We start from the raw sequence: 12,169 nt of genomic DNA on the forward strand, positions 1-12,169 counted from the left end.
TATGGATTTTTGACCCAAGTTTATATTCAAATCACATCATCATACCACCACTTTTAACTAAAAGAAAGAGCACTTAATTGAGAAAAAAAGATATAATTTGGGTACCGACATGTGAATTAAGCCCCCTCCACTTTTTGGGGTTTGTTATAATAATAGTTCAACACTGTTTCCCATTGTAATAGTATGTATCTCAAATCCGCTTATATTAATTTAATAATTTCTCACCACTGCTCTTCAGCTCATTTCCTTCAGAATTAATAAAACTATAATAGTAATAATCTGCTCCAGTAAACCACCGCCCCGCCACCGTATCCTCCGCCTATTTTAACTGAAAAGATGGAGCAAAAGCTGAAAGTATCGATAGACCAAATGCCTCCCCGTGGAGCTCACCACCGGCGGGGTCACTCCGATACAACTTTCCGTTTCGACGATCTTCTCCTCTTCGACCCTTCCGACCTCGATCTTTCCTCCCTTGACCTTCCACCTTTCTCATCCAATCCCACTCCGCCGTCTGTCATCCCCGTTCCTACCGATTCCTCCGACGACTCCTCGTCCGGCGGCCACCCTCCTCTCTCCTCCCATGGTAACCTAGGCATATCTTTTCTCATCACCGTAGTCTTTCTGTTTACTCTGATTTCTTCAAGGGACAAGGATTCACTGGACCCGCAATTTCCGGAGGAGCTGGAGATGAGAAATTTGGCGGGAAAGCAGGGGTGGGAGAGAAGAGGGCTCATCATAGGCATACTAACACCATGGATGGGTCCTTTGAGGTTCAGTCTTTGATGGCTGTTGACGGTGTTAAGACAGCTATGGCTCCTGAAAGGCTTGCTGAGCTTGCTCTTATTGATCCCAAGAGAGCTAAAAGGTTCTCTGTTTTTTTTATCTACAACTACCTTTTTTTATTAAGTGGAATTTGTCAAATGTTTATTTTTAGTTGATTAAAAGGACCGGTAATTATATGATTTTCTTCTTTTTCCTTTTGATATTTTCTTCACAAAAAACAAGTTTGTTTTTGTTTCCTTGGTAGACCCTTCCCCTTGTTTTGTGATGCACTATTTTTTTGGATTTTAGTTTGCAGTATACTAGTAATTAGGTTACCGAAGGGGGGAAATGTTGAATACTTGTTGCCTTATGAATGTCACTCGGTGCTTACTAAATGAAGTTTGTTTTGTGTTGTAGGATTCTGGCTAACAGGCAATCAGCTGCACGCTCAAAAGAGAGGAAGGTTAGATACACAAATGAGCTGGAGAGGAAGGTTCAGACACTTCAGAAAGAAGCTACCAATCTCTGCGCGCAGGTCAAACCGTTACAGGTGATTGAATTTTTGCCTTTTCAGTTTGGCTTTACGACTCTAAAGTCTAAAACTCAGACCGTTGCTCCTTTCTAGAACGTAAACTTTCCAGGTACAATTCAAATGGTTTTCTTTACATTTAGTTATTGTAATATAATACCTCAATCATTTATAAACGGTTTTCCAGTTGCAAAGTCTCCTGTTCTCTAGTTGTATATTAATTGCAACTGTCATAGCTACTACTGGTTGTGGAGCTTTATACATGTATTATCATATGCTTGAAACTCCTGCTAACCTATTCGTTTATAGGTCAAATCACTTCTGTGATCATTGGAATAGACTTTTCCCATTTTATTTGGAACTTATAGAATTTACTACTATTTTGAAGAACTAGTTGTTCTATGTAAAAAAAGTAGAGGTTTTAATTTCTTCCTTTGGGGGGAGGGGGAAGAACCCTAAAACCAACTTGAATTTTTAAGAGGAAAATCTTTCTACGACTGTTTTCAATTTCCATATGGATAGAATCCTCTTCATTGCAAGAGCAGTTCAATGTAATGATGGACTTGTATTACTGCTTCTGTGTAAGCTAATCTATGTTGCCAGTATCTTTTGCCACTTTGTACCTTCTTGAAAAGTTCCATTGTCTTTTGTTTTACAAATTTTCTGACATAATTACCTTATATAATAATCATTGATCAATCCCTAGGTAAGACGAGGGGAAATTTGCTATGCGTACTGAAATACTTGCACCATAGAAAATTTTTGAGGCATTATTATTAGGAATCATTTTCATTCTTAAATCTATCAGTCAGTTCATTGTATCCACCACCTTGGTATTAGAGGGTGTATGCCTGTCTCGCATGGGCTGGGACTCTACTTTTGGATGGTATGCATCTGACACATGTGAAATCTAGTTTTCAATAGTTTCACACTTTGGGAGCCAGATCTGTGATTCATGATAAGCAGCTCTACTTTGAACCTTTCTGTCAATGGGGATATGTTAGGGTAAATGAGAACCAAGTGACAGGTGTATTTCCAGACAAATAATCTATCGTGTTTAGTGATAAAACATTAAAACTTGAGTACTTATGTTATATGATAATTTTTAATGCTTTTAAGGTGTATCACAGAATATTTAAATGAAAATAAGTATTTAACACTCTTGAGGTGGATTCATGTCATTTTAAGTGCCGAGAGTAAGGAAACTTTATGCACTTTCCTTGTTCCTGCTAAGGAATGAAGGTAATGTATAAATCTCCTTTTTTCCATGGATTTTCAACTGTTTCATATCAAAGCTTCTTGAGTTATCCAAATACTTTCAAGAACCTGATCTTAAGTTGAGGAATGAATATAGTATTACTATCTAATTAACATTTGTCTGTTCTGTATGTTACCGTGTTGTATGTAGATGCATTTTACTACATATAGATGTATATCCTGCAAATCACATACTTCACTGACTTTATGCATCATTTTTCTCTAGGGCTTGAATGGGGGGAAATGGCTTCCTCTAGCTTTTTCTTGTGAAAGCAAAAACAAAATGGTGCACTTTCCTGCTGACTTCATGTCTCTTTTTCTCTAGAGCATAAATAAGCAAAAAACCCATCCTCTACCTTTTCCTTATTATGAAAGTAAAATAAAAACAGTGTACTTTTCTCTGCAGATCTTCCTTCTGATCTCATGGATGGTCTGCACTTACAACTTGTTTTTTTTATAAAGAAAAGATGCATTCATTCATTCAAATAAATAACGAAAAACCTCTCAAAAGAATCTTTGATCAAGAAAAGATGCATTCATACAACTTGGTTATAGATATAAGCCTGAAAAATCTCAATTCATAATCTCTCAAAGACCCTGTGCGACCCTAAGCCTTGACTTGTTACTCCAGCTAATATAACTGAATAACGAAATACGATGAATATAAAATATCATAATCGATGACATAAAATCCTTAGTAGTTTGATTGTTCAATCAACTTTCTTTTTCCCCTCATCTGTTACTTTTCCAGTTCTACATTCATTATTATCAAGCAGACAATGTGATATTTTAAATTTTAACTATAAAGAATATGTACATCTTTTACATGATTTCATTTGGTTGATGACTTGATGTGATAATATTCGTGTCTCTGTCCAAATTGTTAATTGATGATTGGTTTGATAGTTGCTTCTGCTGATTCCTTGCCTTAATTTCTCTTAGTAGGAGAGTGCATAGGAGGGTATTGTGGGATCGGTTTAGCCGTTTTGGTAAGGTGATTAAAGTTTTTATTCCGTTTGTTAATAGCAGACCCAACTACAAGAACAAGACGTTTGCTTTTGTGCATTTTGCGAGTAAGGAGGATTTGATTGCTGCTAAGGAGAAGATGAACAACGTCCTTGTTGATGGGAGGAGAATATTAGTATCTTTTGCGAAATATCAGAGGAGTAGTGGTCCGAGGAACTTGAATCGCAATAGAGTAGTGGAGGCTGGAGGTGTAGGTGTCGAGGTTTCGAAAAGGCAAAATGCATCTAGCCAAGTGGTTGGGGCTAGGAAGAAGGAGATGATGAACAGGTTCCAGGATAGCAGAACATATAAGGATACGGTAGTAGGTTTGAAAAAAGAGGAGGGTCAGCAATCCAGAAACCTTGGGGACAGGAGAGAGGAGAAGAACGACATGGATTTCTTCATTCCTTTGGAGGAAAGAGCATGGCTGAGGACTTCATTAACAGGTATCGTTAAAGTGATATTTGAGGTTGAGTTTGTGCAAAGGGCATTGAGAACAGAGGGAATCAATGTTAAGGTAGTTAGATGGGGTTATACGAAAAATGCATGTTTGGTAGTTTTCCGGTCTGTGGAGGAGAAAGAAGCAGCTATAGAAGATAAATGAGAAGTTTTGTCCTTTTGGTTTGAAAGGTTGGAGCCTGTGATCGAAGAGAAGGGTGTTCCATTACCTTACTGTTCAGTATCCATGATGGGCGTTCCATTAAACTGCTGGTCAGTTTCTTTTTTTACTAGTTTGGCATCGAGATGGGGCAAATTAGTGAAGATTCAAGAACAGACAGCTCAAAGAGTTGATTGCAGGGTGGCTCAGATGTTATTAAGAGTTGAAAGTCCGTTTGACATCCCTCCATATGTCATTTTTAATACTCTTGGAAGGTCTTTTACTATCAAGATTAAGGTAGACAGCAGTGATGATTTCTTCCCTGAGCTTGAGGAAGGGGAAGATGATGAAAGGGTCGATGAAGATGGTTCTCAAGGAGGAACAGTGGTTCCTTGGGAGAGGGATTCGTCAGAGGGGAGCAAAGGGGAGGATCGAGGTGGTCTGCAAGGGCAGTTTAATTCTCAGCAGATGTCAGACTCTAGAAGCAGGGTTGAAGAGTGGGTTCGAGGTTTTTCACAGGGAGGTGGCCCAATGAACGAGGGAAATTTGAAAAATAGCGTTGAAGCCGAGGACAGTTCAAATGTTGACCTTTGTAACGAGGGGACAGTACTAGGTGAAGGTTGCAGCAAGCAGACTGTGTCAGGGACTTTTTTTGATGGGAGAAAAAAGGTGGTCAGCTTACAAGGAGACACCTCGGGGAAAGATAAAGTGGTTCAAGAGGATGGGCTTATTTCCAACATGGGAAGGAGGGAAGTATTTGGGCCTGAGCATTTTAGTCAATCACCAAATAAGAATGGAAATAAGAATGAGCCTTCAATTTCAGATACACAGGTTGGATATGGTATGCAGAATGGGTATGTGTCTCTATCACTGAGAAGACCTTTTGGGGGGAGTGTATCAGGTAATAATGTCGAGAGAGGATATCATAATAAAGTTTATGCTAGGAGGAGGGCTGCCAAAAGTTGTGATGGTATGGATGATGGTATTGGAGCAGGAGAAAAGAATCAGAGGAGGACAGAAGCAATGGAGTGTTGGAAAATATCCAATTTATTGGGGGTAAAGTTTAAAGGAGGAGAAAAGGAATTCCTGACCAAAGTTGTTCCTTTGGTGAAGGATAGAGATGTTTGAGGGGTGGTAGTTGGTTTAGGGGTTATGGTCATAAAATGCTTTTGATGGTAGAATGGTCCATTATGTGTTGGAATGTTAGGGGTCTGGGTAGGAAGGTTAAAGCACGTGCCATTAGGAGATTTGTAGAGGAGAAAAAACCAACTATCTTATTTTTGCAAGAATCCAAATTGGAAATTGTTAGCACTATGTTAGGTAGGAAAATGGGAGGTAAAATCCTTAATGGTTGGGCAGTTGTGCCTGCTGTAGGTTCGGCTGATGGTCTAATAACAATGTGGAATCAGAAGGTATTTGTGGTGAAGGAAAAGGTCATCCGAACTAGATTTCTGGCGTTAAAGGGTTGGTTGGATGGTATGCCAAACTATTGTTGTTTCATAAATGTCTATGGTCCAAGTGTGGAGGCTGATAAAGAGCCATTTTTCAGGGATTTATTTTCCTTTCTGGAACAGGTGGATTGCCCAGTTTGTTTAGGTGGGGATTTCAATGCCTTTTTGACGAAGGAAGAGAAAAGGGGTGGTGATGTGAATTTGATGTCGATGAATATTTTTCGAGATTTTGTCTCTAAGGCAAATCTAATCGATTTGCCTTTATTGGGAGGTCAGTTCACGTGGTGTAATAATAGGGAAGTTCCCACTTTTGAGAGATTGGATTGGTTTTTAGTTGATCATAGTTTTTTCTCGCAATTCCCAAAGATCAATCAAAATCTGCAGCCTAGGTCCATTTCTGATCACAATATTATTCTGCTGGAGAATAGGGAGTGCAATTGGGGGCCGAATCCGTTTAGATTGTTTAATTATATGTTGGAGGAGGAATGGTTTAGTGAACTGTTGACAAAAGAACTGTTCAATCTGGGTACACAGGAAAACTCGATACCCATTTCCAAAATTCTTAACCGGGTGAAGGATGTCGCAAAAAATTGGGCTGGTAAGGGTTTTCTCCAATTACCAGGCAGAATCAGAACCTTGGAGTCTGTGATACAGGATATGGAAATGAAATTGTAACAAGGGTCTTCTTTGGTGTCAATGAATTCTATTGTTGAAGCAAAGAGAGAATTATGGGAGTTACAAAAGAAGGAAGAATCAATTTGGATGCAAAAGTCTAGATTGAAATGGAGATTGGAGGGGGATAAGAACACAAGGTTTTTCCATCATAGTGCAGCAATTAGAGGGAGGATAAACTACATAAAAGCTATCAAAGTTGATGGTGAAGTTGTTGAAGACCCTAGGTCAGTTAAAGCTTCAGTGGTGGAGTTTTTCAAGAGGTTGTATAATCAAACAAACACCCTGGAGGCAGAGGAATTAAATCTGGATTTTCTCAAGCTGTCCGAAGGTCAGTGTTTAGCTTTGGAGAAGCCTTTTTCTGAAGAGGAAGTTTGGGAAGCTATTGCTCATTCGGATATCAACAAAGCTATGGGTTCGGATGGTCTGAACTTAGGGTTCTTTAAGAAGTTCTGGCCTAAATTGAAGGTTGATATGATGAGGTTTTTTAGGGATTTCTATGTGGGGAAGGTTTGGGAGCCGGAGGTTAACTTATCCTTCATTTCTCTTATTCCAAAGAAGGCAAATCCGGAGGGGTTGGAAGAGTTTAGGCCAATTAGCCTAGTGGGAGGTCTTTATAAAGTCATCTCTAAGGTCTTAGCTAGAAGATTGAGTTTGTATCTCAATGATATTATAAGTTAGTCCCAATTTGCTTTTATTCCGGGGAGGAATATCTTGGATTGCTCTTTTATTGCTAATGAGAGTATTGATTTTTGGAGGAAGAAAGGGCTGAAGGGAGTAGTTTTCAAGGTGGATTTTATGAGAGCTTATGATTCAGTAGATTGGAAAATTTTGATTCAAATTATGAGCAAAATGGGGTTTGGTGAAAAGTGGAGGTCGTGGATGTTCCAGTGCATGTCAACTGCTGAGATTTCGGTCTTGTTAAATGGATCTCCAACGGAGAAATTTCATATTTCCAGAGGTTTGAGACAGGGTTGTTCACTTTCACCTATGCTTTTCAATTTGGCTACGGAGTTGTTGCATTTACTGTTAACTAAAGCAGTGGATATGGGATTGTTTTCGGGGTTTGATTTAGGACTGCATGACCGAGCATTCAAGCTGTCACACCTTTAATTTGCGGATGATCTTATAATTTTCAGTAAAGGTTCCATTCGTAAGTTGAGGAATATTAGAAGAGTGTTACTGATTTATGAACTTCTGGTGGGGCTGAAGTTAAATTTAGGTAAAAGCAGGATTTTTGGAATCAATGTTGAAGAAGGGGAGCTAACTAATTGGGCTGAAGTTATTGGCTGCTCGGTTGGATATCTTCCATCTGAATATTTAGGTCTGCCTCTGGGGTACAAGAGGAATTCGGCTGCTATGTGGGATCCGATAGTGGCGAGATTTAATGCTAAATTGAGTGGTTGGATAGCTAATTCTCTGTCGATAGCGGGAAGAGTAGTTTTGGTCAAATCGGTGCTATGCTCTCTTCCGGTCTATTTTATGTCTATGTTCAGAATCCCAGCTACTGTGATACTCAAACTTAACTCTATCATGGCTTCATTTCTGTGGGGGGATTCGATTGATAAGAAGAAAATCCATTGGGTCAACTGGAAGTCGGTCTCTAAACCAAGAAATCTGGGGGGTCTAGGGGTCCCTAATCTAGCACTTTTGAACCGAGCTTTATTAGGAAAATGGGTTTGGAAGTTTTCTTCTGAAAAGAAATCTTGGTGGAAGAAAGTGATTTGTGCCGCCTACAATTTGGATCCCAAGTCCATTATTTTGGAGAATTCGGTGCCAGCTCGTGCATCGTGGATTTGGAAAGGTGTGGTGAAAAACTTCTTCAACAGTGATGATTTTGGAGAGTGTCTTAAAAGGAATATGCGTTTGAAGGCGGGGAAAGGGGAAGATGTGCAGTTCTGGAATGATGTATGGTTGGGTGATGTTCCCCTGAAATCGTTGTTTCCTAGACTTTATGTTCTCTCAATTAATAAATCGGGTAAAGTGAAAGAGTTTAGGGTAAATAATGCTTCGGGTTGGGTGTGGGACATCCAAATGAGAAGGAATTTGGCTGATTGGGAAGTAGAACAGTGGATGCAGTTGATTTCTATGTTGAATAATACCTCTCCTTTTCCTACTGAAGATGATTGTTGGATTTGGTTAGGGAATGGTGAAGGAAATTTTACAGCTAAATCTTGTATAAACGCTTTTTATGTACAACGTGGTTCTGATCAAAATCAAGTGAATTGGGATAAGACTATTTGGTCTGGTTTAGCTCCTCCAAGGGTGGAATTGTTTGTTTGGCAACTAGTGCAACATAGAGTACCGGTTAAAGAGGAGTTAGCAAAGAGAGGTGTTGCAGAGATTGTTGACCAACGTTGTGTTTTGTGTGGTAGGGAGGTGGAATCAGTTTCTCATCTGTTTCTGCATTGCAGGGTTGTGTGGGGTCTGTGGTCCTCCTTCTTGAAAATGTGGAATGTGTCATTGGTGACTCCAAAGTGTACCATGGAATTTCTAATTTTGTGGGATGATTTTATGACTAACTCTTTGATTTGGAGATTCATTCCTAGGGCAGTGATGTGGTCAGTATGGAAGTGTAGAAATGAGATTATCTTTCAGAAAGAAAAGCTGGATTTGGTCAGATTATCTTTCATTGTTAGATTTAGAGTGGCTTCCTGGTTTAGTGCTCATTTCAAGGATGTGGGTATTCCTCTAGATTCTCTAGTAGGTGATTTGAAAATTGCTGATTCGATTGGTAGATTAGGAAATGTTTGCTCTCAACCTGCTTGCTGGGTTCCTCCACTGGAGGGGTTTCTAAAGTTAAATGTTGATGGAGCGATGGTTTCGGGTTGGGAAAAAGGAGGTATTGGTGGTCTGTTTCGAGATAACAGAGGTCTATTGCTTCAGTGGTTTTCTGAAGCAGTAGGGGGTGGTCCTCCTATTTTGGCAGAGCTGTTGGCTATCAAAAGAGGGATTTGTCTTATGGGGGAGTTGGATTTTGTCACAAATCATAGAGTTATCTTGGAATCAGACTCTTCTAACGCTCTGAAGTGGATTCAGAATCCGGGTTTAACCCCTCATTTGCATCTATCCTTGGTGAAGGATATAGTTTCGCTTTTGATTGGAAAGGATATTATTTTTAGGCATATTTCAAGGGCGGCAAACTGGGAAGCTGATAAACTTGCTAAAGATGGGATAGGGTGATTTTGGTTATTGTGGTGTTGTTTAACAGGAATTGTTTCTCCCTGTTTTGTTGGATGTTTTGTGTTAAGTTTTATGTTCTTCCGTTGGAAGTGTAGGAGTTTGTTCAATCTTGTAATCTGGTTCTTGTGAATAAAAGTTTTCTTGGCTCTCCTTTCCTCCTTCGTTGTTCCTTCATGTTACTCTCATAACATGGAGGGATTGAAGGAGGATTTTAATGAGGCCCTTTCTATAAAAAAATATATATATTTTTACTATGATGCAGAGAGACACTACTGGATTGACTACTGAGAATAAGGAACTCAAACTGCGGCTGCAGGCTATGGAACAACAATCAAAGCTTAGAGATGGTATGTATGTTTTTTCTCATTTTTGCAGTGGGTGAGAGCGCCATAGGTGAACTTAACCTATGACTTATTACCGTTTTGTAGTCAAATGTCAAATATGATGTTTGTAACCATAAAAACTTTAAGTGATTGCCATATAGATGTCACATTTTTTGTTTTCATATGGTATTCAGATGCCATATGGATATCGTCATAAACCATTTTTTAATGTAACCGATCCCTGCTAGGTCATCAACGCAGTCCGTACAGTTAACAAATTAAGTTTTGAAGATATCTTCTTTATGTTTTATTTGTTTATTTATTTTAAAGATTTATGTACTATTTATTTTCTTATGGTTTGCAGCACTGAATGATGCATTGAGGGAAGAAGTGCAACGGCTTAAGATACAAGCCAGTCAAATGTCAGCTACGAACAGAAATCCATTCAACAGAGGACCGCTTCCTCAATTTTTACCCCACCAACCTGCTCCACACTTTGGTGACCAGCAGATCCCACAGCACCAGCAGCTACAGATACATCCATCATCCATCAACAACCAAACTCTCAATGGACAGCCGCAAACTCGCTTCATGGATTTTAACCACAACACTTGGTTTCACTTTGGAAGAAAATTCATTAAAGGCATCATCTTGTACATAGAAATATGTATATGCATTGCAAGTTGAGGTTGTGAAAGTGTGTTTGCTCGGATCTGTCCCTTTGTATGGGTTACAGGGCCTTGGGCCGGGGCAGTAGGGGCGCTCGCCCAAGGCCCATAATATTCAGTCTGCTCAGCATATATGTTTTTGGCCTAGAAATTTTCAATCAATGCATAATTTTCTCACTAAAAATTATATACATCAACCCATTTAATCAACATATAGACTACACATATCTTTTATTTCATTTAAAATGATTAGATGATTTTGTTCAAGCATATAATATGATAAATTTATTTGTAATATGGGAATCACCCGGTCAAAAATGGGTGTCTACAGCTGCCACTCTTTGCATATTCTTGTGTTAACAAGAATAGGGCAAAGACGAAAAAGACAACCAGTTTTTGTCTGGTATTCTCAAATGTGATTGGTCTTCCTGGAATTGGATCGTTGTCTTCTTCTTGGTTTAAAGATTTCGGCTTGAAAATTCTTTCAGAAAGTAGTTCATCGCTGTCATCGAGTTGAATAAAATCGAACTCTTCAGGTCTTTGGCTGGCAGATAGCCCTTCTCGACTTAAGCTATGCTGCAAATGATGTGCCTCGGAGCTGAGTGTAAACGAACTCGAGGGTCTTTTGGATGGCAGATAGCTCTTCTCGATTTAAGCTATGCTGCAAATATTGTGCCTTTGAGCTGAGTGTAATCGAACTCGAAGGTCTTGGTTGGTAGATAACCCTTATAGCCCTAAGTTATGGTGCAAATGATGTGCCTTGGAGCTGAACGTAGTCGAACTCGAAGGTCTTTGGTGACAGATAACCCTTCTAGCCTTGAGTTATGTTGTAAATGATATGCCCTCGAAGCTGAGTGTAATCGAACTCGGGGGTCTTTGGCAGTAGCCCTTCTCGACTTAAGCTGTGCTGCAAATGATGTGCCTTGGAGCTGAGCGTAGTCGAACTCGAAGGTCTTTTGGTGACAGATAACCCTTCTAGCCTTGAGTTATGCTGTAAATGATGTGCCCTCGAAGCTGAGTGTAATCGAACTCGGGGGTCTTTGGTAGATAGCCTTCTCGAGTTGGATATCCTTCGTCGTGAAGTTGAAATCCAATCTAAAGATGGATGATGCTTGTGTGCACGATTCCCTTCGTCGTGAAGTTGAAACCGCGAGTGGCCCCTTCGTCGTGAAGTTGAGCCTAAAATTGGATATCTTTCGTCGTGAAGTTGAAATCCAAGTAAGTAGCATTGTTCCGAGTCCAATATCCTCCGTCGTGAAATTGAAAGTTGTTTATTGACAACCAGCGGTCCCTTCGTCGTGAAGTTGAACTTGCGTTGTCTGGAGTCCAATATCCTTCGCTGTGAAGTTGAAATTGACTCTGAAATTGGGAAATTGTTTATTGACAACCAGCAGTCCCTTCGTCGTGAAGTTGAACTTGCGTTGTCTGGAGTCCAATATCCTTCGTTGTGAAGTTGAAATTGGCTCTGAAATTGAGAAGTTGTTTGTTGACAACCAGCGGTCCCTTCGTCGTGAAGTTGAACATGCGTTGTCTGGAGTCCAATATCCTTCGTTGTGAAGTTGAAATTGGCTCTGATATTGGGAAATTGTTTGTTGACAACCAGCGGTCCCTTCGTCGTGAAGTTGAACATACGTTGTCTGGAGTCCAATATCCTTCGTTGTGAAGTTGAAATTGGCTCTGATATTGGGAAATTGTTTGTTGACAACCAGCGGTCCCTTCGT

At 39.7% G+C, this 12,169-nt stretch overlaps 1 pseudogene; it reads left to right on the forward strand.

Moving 5' to 3' along the window:
• Positions 1-255: 255 nt before the first annotated feature.
• On the forward strand, positions 256-10,514 carry LOC120180439 (annotated as a pseudogene).
• Positions 10,515-12,169: the final 1,655 nt, after the last annotated feature.

Source organism: Hibiscus syriacus, unplaced genomic scaffold (assembly GCF_006381635.1).
Source record: "Hibiscus syriacus cultivar Baekdansim isolate YM2019G1 unplaced genomic scaffold, ASM638163v2 tig00112496_pilon, whole genome shotgun sequence".
Classification (NCBI taxonomy): Eukaryota; Viridiplantae; Streptophyta; class Magnoliopsida; order Malvales; family Malvaceae; genus Hibiscus; species Hibiscus syriacus.